Consider the following 14,006-nt stretch of genomic DNA (forward strand, 5'->3'; position numbering starts at 1 on the left):
TGTACATGTTTAATGTCAAATTGTTTACAAGTGGTTTAAAAAACAAAACCTGACTCACATTCATACACACACACACACACACATAAATACACATACATAAAATACATACAGACAGACTTATATATGTATACACTGTCTCTCTCTCACTCAAAATTACATCCTTAGCATCTGCTTCCTTATCCAATCTGACTGGAGTGCTCAATAAAATCAATTAACTGCTTCCTGTCAGACCTGGGACTGGAACAGAAGCTCCTCTACTGCAGTCTGCACACTACAATGAAGTACAGGAGGTGATGGAGAATAAGCGGGGGGGGGGAGTGGGGGGGCCAGGGGGGATGGGGGTGGAGTGATTGAGACACATGAAGGTCATAGGGGGCAGGGCCGAACTGGGGATACAAAGCAGCCCTGAAAAAAATATCTATGCCAGCCCCATAAGTCATTGAGCCATATATTGTTGCATGTAATATGTAGGGCTATGTCTTGCCACCCCAGATGATTGAGTAATATATATATATATATATATATATATATCTCAAATATATATTGATTTTTCTAATATAAAATATTGGTCCTTTCAGAGTAAAACGTTTAATTATACAGTAAGCATACTCACATGCAGACACAGACAATCTCACTGACACACACAAGCTCATTAATACACAGCCTCAGAGACAAACAATCTCACTGATATACATAAGCTCATTGTCATAAAAACACAAGCTCACACACTAGCAGGCACACACACACACACACACACATGCAAGCAAGCTCACTCACTAGCAGGCGCACACACACACAGCTTAATGTATTGGTTCTAGTGTCTATAGCCTGTCCCTGCAGGCTTTTCAATGTAAACATAGACTTTTCAGAGAAATGGCAGTGTTTACATGGCTTCCTAGTGACACCTCTAGTGACAGTAACTCAGACAGTCACTACAGGTGCTTCCTGTGTCAGTGCTGCATAGTGTGCAGCACCTACATTCGGGGCCTCCACACTCTGGAGGCGCTGAACGTTCCCCATAGAGATACATTGATTCAATGCATCTCTATGAGGAGATGCTGATTGGTGTAGTGTTTTCTGTCAATCCTATGGCAGAGCACTGGATTGGCTGAGATCATCAAGCTTGATGATCTCAGCCATAGAGGCAGAGCCAGTTGAGGGGAGACCAGTACGGCGCGGGGGAAAAAAAAGTGAGTAAAAACACTGTGTGTGTGTGCGTGTGGGCAGTCTGTGTGAGGGAGGGCAGTGCGTGTTTGTGTGTGAAAGGTGCATAGGGTCTTTGCTGTGTGTAGGTGGGTGAGATGTTAAAATCTACCTTAAAGGACCACTCTAGTGCCAGGAAAACATACTCGTTTTCCTGGCACTAGAGTGCCCTGAGGGTGCCCCCACCCTCAGGGTCCCCCTCCCGCCCGGCTCTGGAAAGGGGAAAAGGGGTAAAACTTACCTTTTTCCAGCGCTGGGCGGAGAGCTCTCCTCCTCCTCCTCTCCGCCCCGTCGGCTGAATGCGCACGCGCGGCAAGAGCTGTGCGCTCATTCAGCCGGTCATTCAGCAGTCTGAAACTGCTATGTTTATAAAAAAAATGGGTTAACCCTAGCTGGACCTGGCACCCAGACCACTTAATTAAGCTGAAGTGGTCTGGGTGCCTAGAGTGGTCCTTTAATGTCTTTCCCTTCTTCCTACCTTTCATCCCTGGAGGGCTTACAGCAAGGCTCGCTCTGCATGCACCGTCAGGGAAGATGAAAGGATCGCCTCTGCTAGCCTTGCTCCACTGCCATAGAGGTCCACTCGGCATTTTCTGCACAACCCACCAACGCCCACCTGAAATCCCAAACCACCCACTAATGGGCAGTAGGGACCTGGCTTTTTACTATTGGTGTAAACAAACACAACTATATTCAGCAAAAATAGATGTTTGGATTGGTGCATTGTAAATTTACTACTGTAACGTCATTGTGTTTGACACTACACAGCACACCGTTCACTGCACAGTGTTTGTACACTTGATTAAATAAAATGGATATTCTTAACAAAAAAACACTTGACGACAAAAAACTGTAAATCGTCAATCTCACATTAGGATCATGGGCAATTGTCCACTCAGTTGTTTTGATGGGACACTTAAGCACCCAGACCTCTTCATCTCATTGAAGTGGTCTGAGTGCACTATCCCTGTTCCCTTTAGTTTTTCATTGTAAAACATGGCAGTACTAAGACTGCCTCTCGTGGCGGTCTACCAGGCAACCACTAGAGGCACTTTCTGGAGTTTCACGACGTTTGACTCTGTGAAATGATGTTGGACATAAACATGCTTTGTATTAGGATGTCCAACATCCAAGAAAACCATTCAATAAAGGCAATCATTTGCTAAGGAGAATGCCTAAAGTGCACATGGTGCTTGCACATTTAATTCCCCCCTTATTGGATGACTACGGTGGAGATGGACAACGAGACCTTTCTTTTTCAAGCAATATTATAACTGTATAAACATTAGTATAATTTCCTGTGGAAGAGTATTGCTTTGACCAGATTTCAAGTATAAATAAATGGACTTTTGCTTCATTGCACTGCCTCAACTACCAAACTAGACTTGGTTTAATTTATTGAACTTTGGAATAAATGTATTCATTGACAAAATTGGGTTGCGGAGTCTTCATGCTCATCCATATTTAAATCATAGTACTGATGTATCGCTAGACTTCTTAGTGCTCTAGCGTCACTGGACAGCAGTGAGGCTAGGACCTGCATCTCTGATTTCCATGATGATTTTGCTGCTGTCACAGCTCACTACATCTTGGATAAACTGTTAAATGTGTCCCAACTCTCTAGTAGTTTGTGGTGCAACAGTTGCATAGAGATTTAAAGTTCTGTCTCACTTTTTCTTTTGAGTTTACTTTTACCTTTCAGAACTCTTCTATGCAGTGGCGGCTGGTTACATTTCAAGTTGGTGGGGCATCAGACTAGACTTCAGGCATCAGATTTGACTTAACATATTTAAACATGTCAACACACTCCCACACCCGCCTGATTCTCTGCCTACCCTACACGTCCTGCTAAATGCCATGTCCCTGCACCTCGCGAGTACCTGCAGATCATGCGGCGGGCCCTGAGGCAGGTGGAGGTGGCTGAGCGGGCTGTTTGGGGGAGGATCGGGCCGCAGGGTATACAGTGCTGTCACTTAAGAGGCTGACAGGGCTACGCAGACACTTCCCATCATACCAACACACTTCACAGATCACAGACGCTGGATGCAACGCCAAACACAGTAGCCAAAAGCTGACAGAATAATAGTGTAGGGTGACAGAATCCCCGACCCAGGTAGAAAAACTGGCGCACGACCGACTTTACACTAGGTGAGACCCGAAGCCCACCCTACAGGGGGAAGCCTGGACTTGTCTGTCAAGGATACAGCAGTTCAACTACGAAACACCGCAAAAACATTTCCCTTACCCTGAAGAGCACGCCTGCTGACACATAACTTGCACACTATACCACTGTATGCCCTGTGGTTCATAGGAACTGGGCTAGTCTAAAGATTGTAACGTGGACAGCGATGATCCAGGGCAGGGGGAACTTGGCTGTCCTCCACGAAGAATGGGCAGCCACGAAAAATGCATTACGCTACTACACCAATAGGCTAAGATGTACACTTGACCTTAATGTACATTTTGTTGGCCATGTGTGAATGACATTGTTAATACCTTGTTTCTCTTACTGTATTTCCTTTGTCTTGGAAAACATAAAATAAGATTGTGTAAAAAAAACCACAAAAAAAAACATATTTAAACATGAATAGGAATGTCTATGTGGCTTTATTACCTCCAAAATATGAGGGCAATCCCATATATAAGGAATAAACCATATAGACAGATTCCTGCAATAAGATGAACAAGTTTTGAGGCTAAAGTCAAAGTGTAATACAGAATGGTGTTTTTAAGGATTACTTTAAAAATCATATTTTACAGTAAAGTGCTAGATAGATTTTCTCCAGCAAACACAATTATAGATTTTTAGTTATAAAATATAGATTCCTCAGTAGAACATTTTATAATAAAAAAATAAATAAAAAAAAAACAGCTTGTCCCGTGGCTGTGACTGGGGTGCTGGATTCAGGGCAGGGACTGAGGGGCATTGTACACTGAAGTAAGACAGGCAACACTCCAAGAACTAGGTGCCTGCCTTACATTAGTGTGCAAGGGGAAATTGGGGGACCAAGTGGCAAGCACCCCTGTCAATGCAGTGCCTGCCAAAGAAAGGCAGGCCCTTATTTGGTGATGCAACAAAACAGATGAGCAAACACAAAAATGGACAAAAGGAACAGTTTATAACTCATTATTCGGCAAAGGCGAATCAAGTTGCAACCAAGTCTACCAAATGATGGAGGAACAGGAAACAAAACCTCCAGGATACAGGAGAAACGCCAAACTCAAGATGCACCAAACAATGCTGAACACGGGACAAATCAGAGATCGTAGCAAAGTCACACTGTGAAAACACAAAAGAACAGCAACCCAATTGTTAAAAAAAGCAATATAAATATAGAAGTATTGTGGCGGAACCAGCCTCGCCACTGGGCATTGGAGAAGACTGCCAGCCTCCTGCCCTGTGACTATGACCCCATGTTGAAATGCTTGATTTTCCCCTGCAAAGACACGAAAGCCGGGTAATTCAGTACTTGTCCTATTTGAACAGTGATACCCCAGATAGCTATGCCATGGAGCCCATTCGTATAGGATTTCCTACTTCCCGGAACATTTCCAGGATCAGTGGATAGGAGCCTCCATCCGGATTACGGAGGAGACCCTGAAATTATGGTAGATGCCAAAGATAGTCCGCCATAAACTCCAACAGTTGCAGGAACCAGGACGGAACCACGGGTCCCCAAAAATGGTGTAGAAGAACCAGTTTGGCCACCTGTCGCCTCAACTGGGAAAGGAACTGAGGAATCATGGCAAGAACATATAAAGAAGATCCATGCTACAATCCTGCAAGAAAGTGTCCACCGCTTCTTGATATGGATGGCAACTGAAGGAACAACGCAGTTGGGCATTGAGCTGTGACGCGAAAAGATCAAATGGATCCAGAAAAAAAATATTGGAGAAAACGTCCAACTGGAGATTGTGTGCCACCTGTATGGTTGCCGTAACAAACAGCAGAGGCGTTGTCCATGCGCAGACTGATACAAGTATTGGCCATGCCCTGCAATAAACTCTGAATCACAAAGGACCCAGCCAGCAGCTGCAGCTTGTTGATGTGAAGATGAGCCTTATCCTTTGACCAACAACCACCGTCAAACCAGCCTTGCACTATGCCACCTAACTGTAAAGGCTGGCATCCGAGCCTATGATAAAATCCCTCCAAATCCCAACAGTATTGTCTTACATTATCCCGTTCTATACTGTTGCCAATTAACAGTCTTTGGGCTACTATTTACAAAGCATCCCCAGACACTTATTGCTTATATTTATATTGTTTGTTAATATAGTTTCTTTGTGAAATAAGTTACACATTTTGAAATAAATGATAAATTATATTAAAAATAAATAAACAAATCCGAAATGAAAGAGTATGGAAGGACTTATAACTGCACAGAGCAGTATGTGATAGTCTGTATAAAATTATACATTTTTCACTTAAAGTAAATTGTAGTGAACTGACAAACTGCAAAATTTAGGTCATATTGAATTGAAAAATTAGCGGAGTAAGATAATTTTTCAAACTATGCTATTTGAATCTAATTTTTGCAACCTGGTTGCTGGTTCAGCAGAATACACTGCTTAGTGATATACCTCATAGTATTTATTTTTGTACATAATAAATCATAGGAACAGTTGGGGACTTATTCATTAAATTCTGAATTCTAGTGAACTAAACTGAATCACAAAATGTAGGCTAAAATAACAAAGCTGTGATTATAGCTGTGTAAGGGTCAGTGCCAAGTTATTGCCACCCTAGAAAAATCTGCATTATCCCACCACCTCATGAGGACAGCTCCATTCTCTTTTATGCCTGAACATTTTTTTTTTAAAACTATCAATGCTTCTTTTAACAATTTTGGTTATGGCCTTTTTCCATTGTTGTAAAAATGTCTGTCATTTTACAGAGCATGGGAAAATTCCAAAGAACTTTCCCACGCTGTGTAAAATTACTCATAACACTCTGATTGGCTGGCTTGAAATCCAACCAACCAGAGTGCTCTGTGTCATTTTACACAGCATGGGAAAGTTATTTGGAACTTTCCCACGCTGTCTAAAATGACAAAGCCCTCTGATTGGCTGGACTCCAAGTCAACCAATCGGAGTACTCTGAGCATAATTGCGGGGCAAGGCTTTATAAGCCTTTCCCCACCCTGCGGAGCTCAGTCTGTGCCGTGCCCTCACTGGGTGAAGATGGATTTTTTTTTTTTTTATTGTCTGGTTTTTTTCTTTTCTTTTTTGGCGCTCGGGTGTTTTATTTTATTTTTTACAAGTTCGACAGGTATTTTTATTTGGCCTTTTTTGGGGCTGAAAAATTAAGATTTTAGAAAAAAAAAACATCAAATGGTAAGTGTAGCGGATGGCATTGGGCTGTCCTCAAAATTCTGTATGTTCATAAGCTTTCTGTAAAATTTTGCCTTATGTATATATGTGTATGCAGCATTCGTCTGTTCGGTAAAATCATTCATTATATTGAGTGAAACTACCGAACAACCAGACCACCCAGGAATAAGTGTGCCTCCAATTACCGTTCGCAACAATGTTGCAAACGGGTAATTGGTGATTCGTGTAATGTGTGTTTTGTCCTCTGGGTGGCCGCCATTCGGGAAATGAACACGTCGCGGCGGCCATTTTAAACTCCCGAACAGCGGTGTTTTGCCGTCGAGTGTCTGGAACCCAAATCGGACACTCGGCTAGGCAAACACAGCTGAGACCTCAACACTGCCCGTAAATTCGTGTAGAAACTACCGAATAGAATATCGGTAGAAAGAAACACACGAACAAGGGGATCTATTCGAATCCTCTCCAGTCTCCATAGCCCAAGTCATTCGTGCAGTTTATTCCCTTTTTCTGTGACCGACCGCAGGGCCAAAATGCATGGAACCAATTTTGGCTGTTACCTCCAGTGCGGTCGGTCTTTTTACTACTTCCACAAATCTCCCAAACCCCTGGTCCGATCTGGGTGATTTTTGGATATGTCACTCACCCAGATCAGGACTACCACGGGATATAATATTTAAAGGGGTACCCCTATGTTTAGAGGTACATCCAGAAACCCATGGAATTTGTGTCCTGCATAATAGGATTATGAGTCAGGCTAAGGGGAGGGAATGTGTGGGTGGCAACTCATGTATGATTGGCTACTGTAATAATTATTGTAAATCCCTCCCTTGCATGGGAGAGTGCTTTAAAAGAAGGTTGAGTGATTAAAAGTTCAGTTCTGCACCTGATGCTGTGTGTCGTCCAGTCATTGGGATCTGTATGGGGATATTAGTAGATTACCTTGCTTGCTGTGATTATTATTCTATGGTATTTTATAACTTGTTCCTGAGCCTCACTGGGATCTTTAGTGGAGTTAACCTGTGAAAGACCAGCTCTCCGCTACATTTACAGTAAGTTTTATTTATTTATTTTTTACAGGTTCTTTCATTGCCCCCTCACTATTTTTAGGGTGAGGGGGGTTGGTAGGGGATTATTAATTGTTGTTTGGGGTGGTGACTAGGGGCTTTGGGACCCCTAGTCACCTTGGGGGTGGAATACATTTTAATCTAGGGCCCCCACCCATCGCTCAGGGGTGGGGCTGAGGGGAGGACAATAGGTCGTACCCCCCTCATTCTCTTTTAGGGCCCCCACCCGCTGCTCACTAGAGGCTGGATTAACCTTAGTGTAAACATAGCAATTTCTCTGAAACTGTTTACAGCTGCAGGGTTTACCCCAGATGGACCTGGCGCCCAGACCACTTCATTGAGCTGAAGTAGTCTGGGTGCCTATAGTGGTCCTTTCAGTGCTGTCACTGCCCTGACAAAGCACTCATCTGTGCTCAAATGGTTAATTCAAGGTTATGGGAGATATTCCTTTAAGCAGTATGTCCTGGAAATCCTGTCCAGCAGTTAACAAAAGCTGTAGCAGCATGTCTCAATACAGCAGCACAGATATAGTAGGGCCTCACCCCAGGTGCACAGGGTATGAACTCTTGAGTGCTGGCCACAGCCCTGACAGGGAGCACCAACCCGTGTTCAAACAGTTAATTCAAGGTTATGGGAGAATGGGAGATATATCTTTAACCCCTTAAGGACCAAACTTCTGGAATAAAATGGAATCATGACATGTCACACGTCATGTGTCCTTAAGGGGTTAAGCAGTATGGAAATCCTGTACAGCAGTTACAGAGACTGTAACAGCAGGTCTCCATTCAGTAGCACAGTGCAGTAAAAATACAGTAGGGGGCTTATCCCTTGACTGCAGACCATGGTCCTGACAGAAAGCACTAATCCATGCTCTAATAGTTAATACAAGGTTATGGGTGAAATCCCTTTTAAACTGCTTATATAAATGGCCTAATTCAACATAAACATGCAACCCCAGTAATACCCAGAAGCCCCTCAAGGCCCAGAGGCATGAGAGCAAGGAGGGGAGAGGGCAGAAACCGGGGAGAGGGCAGAAACCAAGAATAAGGTAGAAACACAATAAATAACATAGAAACAAACACAGCTGTACATAGTACATAGTGGGTAAAACAGGAATCCAGCAGCACCAGCAAGGATATGGAAGCCAGAAGAGTATAAATAAGAAACTAAACTTTATTGTAGAAAACAATATAAAATGGAGAAATGCTTCCAGTCCTTCACTTAACGCGTTTCGCCCGAGTTTGGGCTTTATCAAAAGTGTGTGACCTGTTTTACCCATTTATCCCTTGGTGGGGATTATACCACCATAAGCTGCTAATACCAGAGCAAGTCATTGCTCTGGATACTGTAAGTAGGATCATCTCCATTTTTATTATTCTATTGTGGCTTTTTTACTGTACCATTGTATTTTGTTTCTCTCCTACATATGGTTGCTGAGTCTGGATATTCCACACCACCAACAGCTATATATCCCTAGACAGGGATTATACCGTCCAGGCGTGATACAGCAGAGCTCTTAGCAGCTCTGTAAAGTGTGAGTTTGCCTTTTACCCAGAATTCTTATAGTAATTTGTATCTATTAATTAGAGCATACTGCACTATTATCCTACTGTTTTCTGTTTCCTCTGAGGATTTTTTTATCATTGAACAAGATCGATATGTATGTATAATATATTTATTTTGCACTTCTAAGCACTTTTTGGCGCGGTTCACCACCCTTGTTACTTTTCATTAAAAATATTAGTGTTTTTTTTCCTTGGAGTGATAAACATCCGTCATTTTATTTTGTGAATATGTCTGCAAGATATGCTATTTTGGATAACCACAGAGTGCTTGTTATCGATCAGATAATTTATGATCCTAGAAATATGCAAACAACTCTTGATGCAATTCAAACATTCGAACAAGGACTTTACCTTGTGATAGCCAAAGGACTTCTGAATGCAAAAGCAGAGCAGAGTGGTGGCTACCCATATCTTTACATATTACTTTAAATAGTAGTGACTGTAATGGTTGACTTTTTATAAAATTAATAATCTGGACCGATTTTTGTCTAGAACAATTTTAAGTGAGATTGAATACTTTTAGCTTCCAGTGCATGTCTGTGAAGAACACTGTGAAAACTGGTGCTGTTTTTTGCTACAATTCTTATTTGTGTCACAGCCCCTGCCACTTTCCCAACTATTGATTTGGCACCATCACACACACATCTACACATTTGTTCCAATTTATACTGTGTGTGTTCATGAACTTCTGGATACAGTTAAAGATGTTCTCACCAGTGGTATGAGTGGTATCAAAGTTTCACACAGAAGCAAGCCTTCTTCAATCTGACAAAATGATATCTAACAAAAACCAACAAAATTGAAAGTCCTGCAACATCTGTGGACTTGTCTAATTGCAGTGAGTACCCATCACATTGATGCAGTTGAAAAATTAATTCAGTATGGATGTCATCAGTAACATCATGAATACGGCGCAAAACTGTGTTGTTGGAAAGTGGCACAGCTTAAATTTTTTTTACTCCACTTCTCACTTAAAATACATGACACTATTTCTTTTGGACATGGTTTTATTAGCGATTCCCCAATTGTGTGTGCTTCTCCTGCAAGTGCTATGCGGTAACTCACTCTGTAAGAAGCCTCTGTGGCTTTTTCATTAGCATCTTGACATTTTTTGCTCATAAATTGTTTACTCTTCTGATTGCAAAGTACGCATTGTGATTCAGGACAATCTTTATTTCTGGCACTTTTGAATCCAAATGACAAGTAGCTATCATCATATTTTCTTTTCTTTGTTTTTGAAGAAGATTGGCTAACATTGTGTGCGTCTTTTTTTTTTTTTGACTTGTCACTTGTCTCTATTTGAGGAACAGTAGATACAACTATTTCGGGGATGTTTTCAGGATTTTTAGTTGTATCTTCTTTCTCAGTTTCTATGAGTGCCGATCAAGAAGACGTAGTAATTCTTTTCTGAAGAGTTCCCTGCTTTAACCAGCTTTCCAAAATCATGGTTGTTTATTGGTTTGAAAAAATACAGATCTCACAACCTGACTGAAAAGGATGCTGATTTTGATAACACTCTTGGAAAGTCACACGCTTCCTTAAAAGCTTTTCACAGACCGGAGCAACTCAAAAATACAGTTAACAGTTTTATGCCCCTGACAGAGCCTTTCGATGCCCCTACCTAACAGAGCCTTCTGTTTCCCTACCTAACAGAGCTTTCTGTTTCCCTACCTAACAGAGCTTTCTGTTTCCCTACCTAACAGAGCTTTAACTATCAGCTCCACTCTCTATCACGAGTGATAGAAAATAGCTGACGGCAGGGCTGGCTGACGGCTGGGCGGGCTCTTTCACGGACAAGCTAAGTCTCTAAGTGGCTTGCTGATGGGCGGGCTTAACCCCTTAAGGACCAAACTTCTGGAATAAAAGGGGTTAAAGGACCACTATAGTGCCAGGAAAACATACTCTTTTGGATGGAGAGAAAGGGGTTACATTTTACCTGTTTTCCCCTGCCGGGCTCCCTTGGCGCGGGGAACTCTCCTCCTCCTTTCCCCGCCATCGGCTGAATGCGCATGCGCGGCAAGAGCCGCGCGCACATTCAGCCAGTCTCATAGGAAAGCATTCTCAATGCTTTCCTATGGACGCTGGCGTCTTCTCACTGAAAATCCGTGAGAAGCGCCTCTAGTGGCTGTCAATGAGACAGCCACTAGAGGCTGGATTAACCCATAGGTAAACATAGCAGTTTCTCTGAAACTATGTTTACAGCAGTCAGGGTTAATATTAGGTGGACCTGGCACTTGAGCTGAAGTGGTCTGGGTGCCTATAGTGGTTCTTTAAGATAGTGCTCCTACGATCTCTGCTGTTTCCAACCTTCCGGGAACAGCAGGTAGCGGCGGCCATTTTGGATGTGGCAGAATGAAGCAAAACCCCAAGTTTGTTCTCCACCAATTGGGAAACGCCACTCTACATACTGCCTCCTTTGCTACATCTTTATTCCCCTTTCTCTTACCTGTCCTACTGGAATGTCACTAACTTTCTCCCAAACACACACTATAACCCTATCCCCTTGCTATTGGGACAGCAAGGAAGGTAAATTTGGCCATGGTCATAGAACATTAGATCCATAGAAAGGCTGTACAAGACCACTTTTTCAACCTTTTCCTAGCAGTGAAAGGCATACTCTAAACATGGTTAAGGCCTACTTGGTGACACCTGCAAGAAGTTTCTCTTCCTGCTGCAGAGTAATAGGGCAGAACATCTTGCATATGTTGCAGAGTAGAACACTTGCTACGGGCCTCTGAAAATATGGGGCTTCTCACACCGTTTAAGGTCTGGGCCCGCCTCCAAATCCCGCTCACAGGAATACACACACACACGCATTTATACAAAAAGGACACAGATACACACACACACTGACAGACACCTAATGAAACATACAGACACATACTAACATACATACACACACATCCATACATACATACTGACAGACAAACATACATACATATATACTAGCAGACAGGCAAACGTACATACGAACACATACATACACAGAGCTAATTTTTCAGCCATCCTCCTGTTTCTTATCTTTTCTTTCCAGGAGGTGGCTGGGGCTGATGGGAGTTAGTGTGGGCTCGGACTCTCCCTTCCTCGCAGCCTGGCTGTGTCTCCTTCCCGTGTGGAGGGAGCTGGGAGGAAGTGTGGAGGGAGCTGTGTGGAGGGAGCTGGGAGGAAATCACTTCCTCCCATCTGCACTTTCGTTTAGGGAAGTGTGGAGGGAGCTGGGAGGAAATCACTTCCTCCCATCAGCACTTTCAGCTGCTTTTTTTTTTTTTTTTTTTAAAGGGGTCCGGGCGCGCTATAACTCTGCCACAGCCCTGAACGGGTTCCTGAAAATATAGGGCTAAATACTTGGGTTATGCATTATGGTTGTCAACCCCCCCCCCCCCCAGGGAGTAGCACCTACTCAATCTTTCCTGGTAATGGGTATAATACACACGGTCGTCTCTAATACACATGGACCCCAGTTACTCTTGAGGGGCCCAAAGCAGCTGCCCTCAACTATTTTTTTCCCCCTATAGGCCTGCCAACGCAACCATTGGCCCCCACACTAAGGACCAACCAGTGGGCATTTGTAAGCAGCCGACCGGTCAAACGCTGTGTCACTTTAGCAGTGTGATTGGGCCCCATGTTTTTTGGCAGTGCTGGGTAACTTCCTCCCATTAAGGAAAGGAGCCGAGTGGGAGATAGAGGAGGGGGGCTGGGTATGGCAGAACTAACTCCCAACAGCCTCAGACTCTAGTCTGGTCACCGGGGAAACCACCCTCCAAGGTAGGAAACTGGAGGGTGGGTTTAAAAGTGTAAATGTGTCAGTATGTCTGCGTGTTTGTTAGTATGTCTGGCAGCTTATTCAATTTTAAAATTCAACTAATTTGGCACTCAAACTTGCAGCACATTGTCAGCTTTTACAATTCCGCTATTGTGGCCCTCAAATTTTTAAATTCACTGTAATTCCTTCTTTAGTGAAATAACCCCACTTTTGGGTGTGGGATCTTGTGGCAAACATAATCTCGCCATAGGCTCCTGGAGAAGCCTGCTTGCCAGCCTCCTGCCTCAGGACTATGAAACCTACAAGATACCCTGTAAAATACACTTTAAAAGGCTCTGTTCGTGTGATTTGGGATTATATTGTTGGAGAACCGAACTGCAAAAAAACAGAGACCACATGTGTGCTTGTTAAGCCCAGTTGACACCTTGTAACGAGTTCCACCACAGTGTTCTAATTGTTCGTCTGGCTGGCCACAATTCGTATGAATGACCACGAGGTGGAGGCCATCTTGTTCGCATGAGCGCAGGCAACGGTGTTTGGTTCATGGAACTGAAATTGGACACTGAAACTCCCGAACACCACTGGACTTCAATCATGACTCGCGTTCGGTTCTATGCAACTTAGAAGGGCACTGTTCGATGGAATCGTTCCCACGAACAAGGTGAACAGGCTCCACGGTATGACTATTGACTACATTCGGTAGTTTGTTCATTTTTTTTTTTCAATTCATTATTTTTGTAGTGCAGATAAGAACAAACAGCTTGTCATGCCCCGTCAGCAATTGACAAGAGTGTCAGGATACACAGTTTACATGCAATAAGGCAGTACGTTTAAGATGCACCATTTTTTTTGTAGGTTTAACAGGATTTGAAAATGCTTTTTAAATCTAACTAGATCGAGATTATGGTAACAATAGTCAATGTATGGGTAGTCGTCTAGATATTGGGTTAAGTGTTAGAGTACAGGAGATTTTCTCCTAGTTATGTCTGCTTAAGTTTTCTTTTTTTCCCTTTCCCCTTTTTGTTTCCCATATTCGTTTGTTTTTGTGTGCATAAGAGGGGAAAAACAAAACAGCAA

The 14,006-nt window shown here is 43.0% G+C and overlaps 1 protein-coding gene across 1 annotated transcript in view; it reads left to right on the forward strand.

The window, feature by feature from the left end:
- The first annotated feature begins 6,534 nt into the window (after positions 1-6,534).
- TASL (TLR adaptor interacting with endolysosomal SLC15A4) overlaps positions 6,535-14,006 on the forward strand; it is a 358,686-nt gene continuing 351,214 nt past the window's right edge. Inside the window, exon 1 of the mRNA XM_063457983.1 lies at positions 6,535-6,540. The gene's annotated coding sequence lies outside the window, so the exon portion shown is untranslated. The remainder of the gene's footprint in view (positions 6,541-14,006) is intronic.

The sequence above is a fragment of the Pelobates fuscus genome, chromosome 1 (assembly GCF_036172605.1).
Source record: "Pelobates fuscus isolate aPelFus1 chromosome 1, aPelFus1.pri, whole genome shotgun sequence".
In the NCBI taxonomy this organism is placed as follows: domain Eukaryota; kingdom Metazoa; phylum Chordata; class Amphibia; order Anura; family Pelobatidae; genus Pelobates; species Pelobates fuscus.